The sequence below is a fragment of the Myotis davidii genome, unplaced genomic scaffold (genome assembly GCF_000327345.1).
Source record: "Myotis davidii unplaced genomic scaffold, ASM32734v1 scaffold970, whole genome shotgun sequence".
Lineage (NCBI taxonomy): Eukaryota > Metazoa > Chordata > Mammalia > Chiroptera > Vespertilionidae > Myotis > Myotis davidii.
In genome coordinates this window covers 816,184-824,027 of record NW_006282204.1, presented here as the reverse complement: position 1 = coordinate 824,027, position 7,844 = coordinate 816,184, and the positions used below count along the sequence as shown (strand labels likewise).

The window sequence follows — 7,844 nt, the reverse complement described above, 5'->3', positions numbered from 1 at the left end:
AGTATTGTATGAAATGCTGAAGGGTATTCTTTAAGAAGAGGAAGAAAAAGGTAAAGATAAAAAAATTATGAACAACAAAGTAACAACAAATACATATATATCAACAAGTGAATCTAAAAATCAAATGAATAAAAAATCTGATGAACAGAATAAACTGATGAATGTAATAGAATCAGGGGCATGAAAATGGAACAGACTGACAATTTCAGAGGGAAGGGAGTGTGGGGGGCGGTGTGGGGAGAGATTAGACAAAGATCTTATATGCATGAATGCAGTACTTATGGACATGGATAATAGGGTGGCGAGGGCCTGGGGTGGGGTGGGAACCGGGTGGCGGGGAGCTATGGGGTGGGGGCAGAAGAGGCACAGCTGTAATAATCTCAACATAAAGATTTTTTTAAAAAGGCTAACCAAACAAAAAGAAAAGAACACCCTGGAAGGATTCAGTAGTAGACTAAAAGAAGCTGAGGACTAAATCAGTGAATTAGAAGACAAAGTAGACAAAAACACCCACTCAGAGCAGCAAATGGGAAAAAAAATTAAAAATCAGGAGGAGAGTCTACGAGAGCTTTGGGAAACTATGAAACATAACAACATCCACATTATAGGGGTATCAGAAGGAGCAAAATATGAGAAAGGAATAGAGAACTTCTTTAAAGAAATAATTGCAGAAATTTCTCCTAACCTGGTCATGAAAAATCACTCAAGTTCAGTAAACACAGAGAATCCCAATCAAAAGGAACCCCAAAATACCCACACTCAGGCACATATTAATTAAAATGGCAAACGTTAAAGACAAAGAATCTTAAAGACTGCAAAGAAGAGACAGAGAGTTGCCTACAATGGAGCTCCCATTAGGTTGTCAGCTGACTTCTCAAAAGAAACATTTCAGGCCAGAAAGGAATGGCACAAAGTATACAGGGTAATGACCACCAAGGGACTGAATCCAAGACTGCTCTATCCAGCAAGGCTATCATTCAAAACCTAAGGTGAATAAAGAGTTTTACAGAAAAAAAGGCTAAAAGACTTTATTACCACCAAACCAGCACTGCAAGAAATGCTAAAGGGACTGTTTTAAGAACAAGAGATAGAAAGAGAAGAACACAGGCATAAAGAATAAAAATAAATAAGTACCTATCTATATCCTATATAATAAAAGGGTAATATGCAACCTGAACCTAATAGCAGAAGGACTGGGTATGACTGGTCACTATGACACACACTGACCACCAGGGGGCAGACGCTCAATGCAGGAGCTGCCCTCTGGTGGTCAAGGCGCTCTCACATGGGAGGCTCCCCGCTGGCAAGTGGACATCCCCCAAGGGCTCCTGGGCGCCAGAGGGATGTCTGATTGCCATCTTAGGCCCAATCCCCCAGTAGCGGGCCTAAGCCAGCAAGTGGGCAGCCCCTGAGGGGTCCCAGACTGCAAGAGGGCACAGGCTGGGCTGAGGGGCCCCCCTCTCCCCACCAAGTGCACAAATTTATAGTATATACATAAAAGGCTAAGTGTCCATCTGTCCAACTGGTAGCTATGACGCACACTGACCACCAGGGCGCAGACCCTCAATAGAGGAGCTGCTATGACATGCACTGTCCATTTAAAAATAAACGGCACCATGGACCTGACACCAACAAACCAATACTCAGTTTCTCAAGTGGGACACAGGCCCAACTTCCACCTCAGAGTGATAGCCCACCAAATCGCAGCTGATGTTGCCAAGTCCCTATGGCTCAAAATGCGGCCCACAGCCCAGCCCAGCCCAGAAATGGTCGCTGTGGGCAGTGGGTAATGATGTCACATAGCAACGCCCGGCTTCCTCTCCCTAGCAACTAGCCTCTGAGTTTCTTCAGCCCAGGAACCCAATCTGCTTTATAGCCAGGTGCAAACATTTTACAGTTTAACCAAATGTCTGTGAGGCATTTTCCCATGCCTCATCTTATTTGATCCTCACAGAAGTCCTGGAGTAGGTAGATAGGAGACTCAGTAGAATCCTATTTTCTTTTCATTAGCCAGAAAATGGAGATTTAGAAGGTTTAGAAACTTGACCCAACTGAAAAGAAAAGTTAAGAAATGGTGGACCTTGAAAATGACTTCAGGTCTTCTCACTGTGCAAAATATAGTCAAACACTGCTACAGTAAAATATTTTATCCTTTGTTCTCCCTGTGTGATCTACAATAATATTCTGGTTCATGTTGATATTTACTGCAGTGTTGTTGATCATTACCTGAAAGAGAAGTTGGGGTGCTTCACTGGGCTGGAAAAAGTTTAGCTAAATCAGAAAGAAAGTCTAATTAAGCAAGTTTATTCTATATCTATAAAAGGCTAAATTGACTCGCGCATGTGCAATACATATAAAGCTCTTGCTTGTGCCAATCACATGCATGTGTTTCGATCTGTCGTTGTTGATCTTGAATTTGATTGACACTTAAAGAACTTCTGGGGGTAGTTCAAGGGAGAGATAAACAGGAATACAATCATAGTAGGGGACTTTAAAACCCCACTGACATCACTATATAGATCTTCTAGATAAAAAATCAACAAGAAAACAGTGCTCCTAAATGATACACTAGATCAGATGGAATTAATTGACATACACAGAACATTTCACCCCAAAGCTATGGAATGTACATTCTTCTCAATGCGCATGGGACATTTTTCAAAGATAGAACACATATTAGGACATATGCTAAGTCTCTATAATTCAAAAAGATTGAAATCATATTAAGCATCTTCTCAGATGACAATGGCATGAAATTATAAATCAACTACAATAAAAATACACAAAAACATTCAAACACATGGAGGCTATATAACATGCTATTAAACAATGAATGGGCTACCAAAGAGATCAAAGAAGAAATAGAAAACATCCTGGAAACAAATGAAAATGAACACATAACAACCCCAAATCTATGGAATACATTGAAAGCAGTCCTGAGAGGGAAGTTCATAGCACTAGAGGCCTACCTCAAAAAAACAAGAAAAATTAATAACAAACTATTTAGCCCTACAACTTAAATAATTAGAAAAAGAACAACAAGAAAAGCCGAGAGTAAGAAGAAGGAAGGAAATAATAAAGATCAGAGAGGAAATAATGACATAGAAACTAAAAAACAATACAAAAGATCAATAAAACTAAGAGTTTGTTCTTTGAAAAGATTGATGAACCTCTAGCAAGACTCACCAGGAAACAAAGAGTACCCAAATAAATAAAATCAGAAACAAAAGAGGTGAAGTAACAACTGACCTCATAGAAATAAAAAGGATGCTTAAAAAAAGACTATGAACAACTATATTCCAAAAAACTGGACAATCTGAACAAAACTGTGAAAAACAGTATGGAGTCTTGGCAAAAAATTAAATATGGAAGTCCCATTTGACCCAGTGATCCCACTGCTAAAAATCTTATATTTAATAAAGAGGTAATATTCAAATTGACCATCACTCCAACACACAAGATGGCCGCCCCCATGTGGAAACAAAATGGCCACCACAAGATGGCCAGAAGGGGAGGGCAGCTGTGGGCAATCAGGCCATCAGGGGAGGGCAGTTGGGGGGGACCAGGCAAGCAGGGGAGGGAAGTGGGGGGCAACTGGGCCAGCAGGGGAGGGTAGTTAGGGGTGACCAAGCCTGCAAGGGAGGGCAGTTGGGGGTGACCAGGCTGGCATAGGAGGGCAGTTAGGGGTGACCTGGACAGCATGGAGGGCAGTTAGGTGTGACCACATCAGCAGGGGAAGGCAGTTAGGGGCAACCAGGCCTGCAGGGGAGGGCAGTTAGGGGTGACCAGGCCTGCAGGTGAGGACAGTTTGGGGCGACCAGGCTGGCAGGGGAGGGCATTAGGGGCAATCGGGCCAGCAGGGGAGTAGTTAGGCATCGATCAGGCTGGCAGAGGAGTGGTTAGGGGGTGATCAGGCTGCCAGGCAGAGGCAGTTACAGGCAATCAGGCAGGCAGGTGAGTGGTTGGGAGCCAGCAGTCCTGGACTGGAGAGGGTATAGGCCTGGCTGAGGGATACACATACACATGCACATCCCCGCCCTCGTGCACAAATTTCGTGCACCAGGCCTCTAATATAGCATAAGAAATCAGAAAGTCTATATGCAGCTCTATGTTCATAGCAATATAATTTATAATATCTGAGATTTGGAAACAGCCCAACTGCCCATTAGCAGATGAATGGATTAAAAAACCATGGTACATCTATGCAATGGAATACTAGGCAGCTGTAAAAAAAAATAACTCTTACCATTTATAATAGCATAGATCAGTGATTCTCAACCTTCATAATGTCGCGACCCTTTAATACAGTTCCTCATGTTGTGGTGACCCCCAATTTCATTGTTACAAATTGAACATTATTAAAGCATAGTGATTAATCACAAAAGCAATATATTATATATTGTTTTTATATATGTGTTTTCTGATGGTCTTAGGTGACCCCTGTGAAAGGGTCGTTTGACCCCCAAAGGGGTTGTGACCCACAGGTTGAAACCACTGACATAGATTGACTTGGAGAGCATTATGCTTAGGGAAATAAGCCAGTCAGAGAAAGAAAAATATCACATGATATCACTCATATGTGGAATCTAAGGACAAAATAAACTGATAAACAAAATAGATTCAGAGACATGGAAGCATGTAACACACTGTTGAACCTCTTGGGTGGGTGAAAAGAGACCAACCAAAGAACTCGTATGCATATATGCATAACCCACGGACACTGACACTAGAGTAGTAAAGGTCTGGGGCAGAGGGTGGGGGACAGGCTAGAAGAGGTCAATGGGGGGTGGGGGAGTGTACATATGTAAAATTTTCAACAATAAAGATTTAAAAAAAATTTTTTTAAGAAAACATATTTGATAAACTTGAATAAAGCTGCTTTCCTAGTTATGTTTCATGATACAGTATATACAATATCTTATACATATGAATATATATACAATATATAGTGTACTTAATATATAAATATTATTTAGATTATATATGTATAATATACTTTGAGGGAAATACAAGAAATATAAAAAGGAAAAGAAACAATATGTGACCACATAGAGTATACTATTATTAGCATTTATGTAATTCCTTATATCTATTACATATATTAACTTTAGATTTCTTTTTACTAAGGTATAACATATATAAAGTACATTAATTATAAATGAATATTTACACATGTTCATAACTAGACAACCATTCATATAAGATAGAGAACATTTTCTGCATCCCAGAATTCAATTTTAGCATTCCCCTTTCTACTCAATAACGCACTCCCCTGCATATGTGCATATACACACACACCCTACGTATCTTATCATTTTAATTTTAGAATCCCATAACCCAAAATTTTAGTTTTATCTCTTCTTGAACTTTATGTAAATGGAATCCTACAGTCTATACTGTTTTGCCCAATACAATGTTTGTGGGATTTATTCATTTTGTGTATACCACTAGTTCATTCTTTCTTATTGTTGAGTAATATTCAACCATTTTCAGCTGTTTGGGGTTTGGAACTATTAGGAAAAAGTGTTTATAAACACTATTTTATATAGACACTAGAGGCCTGTTGCATGAAAAGATTCATGCAATAGGCTTTCCCTTCCCCTGGCTGCTGGCACTGGTTTTCCTCTGGCACCCGGGACCCAGGCCTTTGCTCCAGCCGGAGCCGTCTTCAAGCCTTCGCTGCTCCGCCGGAGCCACCTTCAGTCTTCGCTCAGCTGCTTTGCGCCTACGTATGCAAATTAACTGCCACCTTTGTTGGCGGTTAATTTGCATATTGCTGATTAATCAATGGTGGGCATAGTGAAGGTATGATCAATTTGCATCTTTTTCTATTATTAGAAAGGATATCTTTGATCAACATTCTTTGAGGTACACACTAGGAATAATTGCTGGGTCATAGTATGCGCACAAATTTAGCTTAATAGAAATGGTCAAACATTTTCCAAAGCCATTTTACCATTTTACACTTCCCTCAGCAATGAGAGTCAATTGCCATGTTTACATGTCCTTTCAGTTTTAACCATTCTCATGGCTGTGTGGTGGCAATGTATTCGTCTCTTTTTATTCTTTGAAATGTTGCTTATAGCTCTGGGAAGAATTCTTGACACAGTCTTCTCTTTCATTGCTTCTCTTTGTCAGATTTTTACTAGCCAACAGGAATTTTATTTCACTTTATGTCATTTTCCCTCCTCACAGAGCCCTCTGAAGATTCACAGTGTCCTCTTCAATTGGATTCACATCATGAAAACAGAGTCTCTAAGTTTTATATTTTTTCAGTACATTAATTTTCAAAGTAGGCATTTCTTGTGATCCTTTTATTTTCAAATTCAGTATCCTTCCTATAGCTCATTTTTCTTTCATCCTTATGAAAATAGATTGATATTTATTCAGGTAAATAAATGTATATTAGATCAATGCCTGGTAAAAAGTAAGACCTCAATTACTATTAGCTATCAAAACAGTAGCTGGAATGAAAATCATTAAGAATCTCTGAAATAACTGGGTCCATAGGTATTTCTTTTTCTTATAATTTCCCCTGCCTTTTTTTTTGTTTAAAACTCTGTGTGTTAGAGAAAAAACATTCTTCCCTAATTTCATTATTTTTATTTTATTTCTAGTGAGTCTATCATTCCAAATCTGAATGTACGGTATAGCAATCTACAATCAGTAGTTCACCTCTAAGTGATTTGCATATGGCAGGTCCTGATTGATGAAATGTCACCTGAGTTGTCCTCTTGAAGCTCTTCTCCCCTCCCATCCCCTCCCCTCCCCTCCCCTCCTCTCCTCTCCTCTCCTCTCCTCTCCTCTCCTTTCCTCTCTTCTCCTCCCTTCTCCTCTCCTCTCCTCTCCCCTCTCCTCTCTCTCTTGTCCTCTAGGTCCAAATGATTGGTAGGGGATATGATTAACATCATCTGCTTCCAAACAGTTTAATTTCCTTTTTATCTTGAAGAATTCCGTGTGTCCACGTGAGTGAGGCTGGTGGGGAGTGTGGTAAGCTTAAGAAGTGCTTTGCCTTAATCACCAGAGAAATGCCGCAGCCTCACATGAATCGCAGCCACCATGACAGTCCACAGCTCCCACCTGACTCCTAGCTCTCTAGGGACACATGCCTAGAACTTTATTCCCAATGCCCCATGATGCTCTATTTTTTTTTTTTTACCTTTAGTTTCAGAAGTTTAATTATATGTGTCTTGGTGTGGATTTATTTGGGCTTACCCTATTTGGGTTCACTTAGTTTGTTGAATCTGCATGTGTAGATACTCATTTCACTATTTCTGGGGGAACAGGACTAGCCTTGCTTCTCTCTCCTTGCTCAGTCTCTTTGCTGCTAGGCAGCTGTGGAGGTTCAGCATCCAGCCCATACCAAGGGTGAGGGAAAGTGGAGTGCTGACTAGCTCAGTCTCATTGATGCTGGGTGAGGATGGAAGTTAAACTCCTCATTGAGCTCTTCTATCACACTGGTAAAGAACAGAATTCTTACTAGATAATTTTGGCTTATGATGAGGGTCTGGGTTCTCTCCCACTACTTGATCCCATTGTTCCATGCTACTGCTTTTCAATAACTTTCAGATTGCTAAATAAACAGTTAAAATCCATTCATCTAATGATGGGCACTTGGGCTATTTCTAGCTCTTAATTATGTAGATAAGTGGATAATAAAGATGTACATTTACATAATGGAATACTATGAAGCTATAAAAAAGGAGGAACTCTTACCATTTGCAACAGCATGGAGGGACCTGGAGATCATTATGCTAAGCAAAAAGAACTAATCAGGGAAAGACATGATCTCACTTATATGTGGAATTTAATGAACAAAATAAACTGATGAACAAAATAGATCC

General features: G+C 40.0%; 1 protein-coding gene across 1 annotated transcript in view; it reads right to left on the bottom strand.

Annotated features, from left to right (window-relative positions):
• The window catches only part of ABCA3 (ATP binding cassette subfamily A member 3), a 282,235-nt gene that overhangs the window by 117,847 nt on the left and 156,544 nt on the right, over positions 1 to 7,844 (bottom strand). The window lies entirely within an intron of this gene.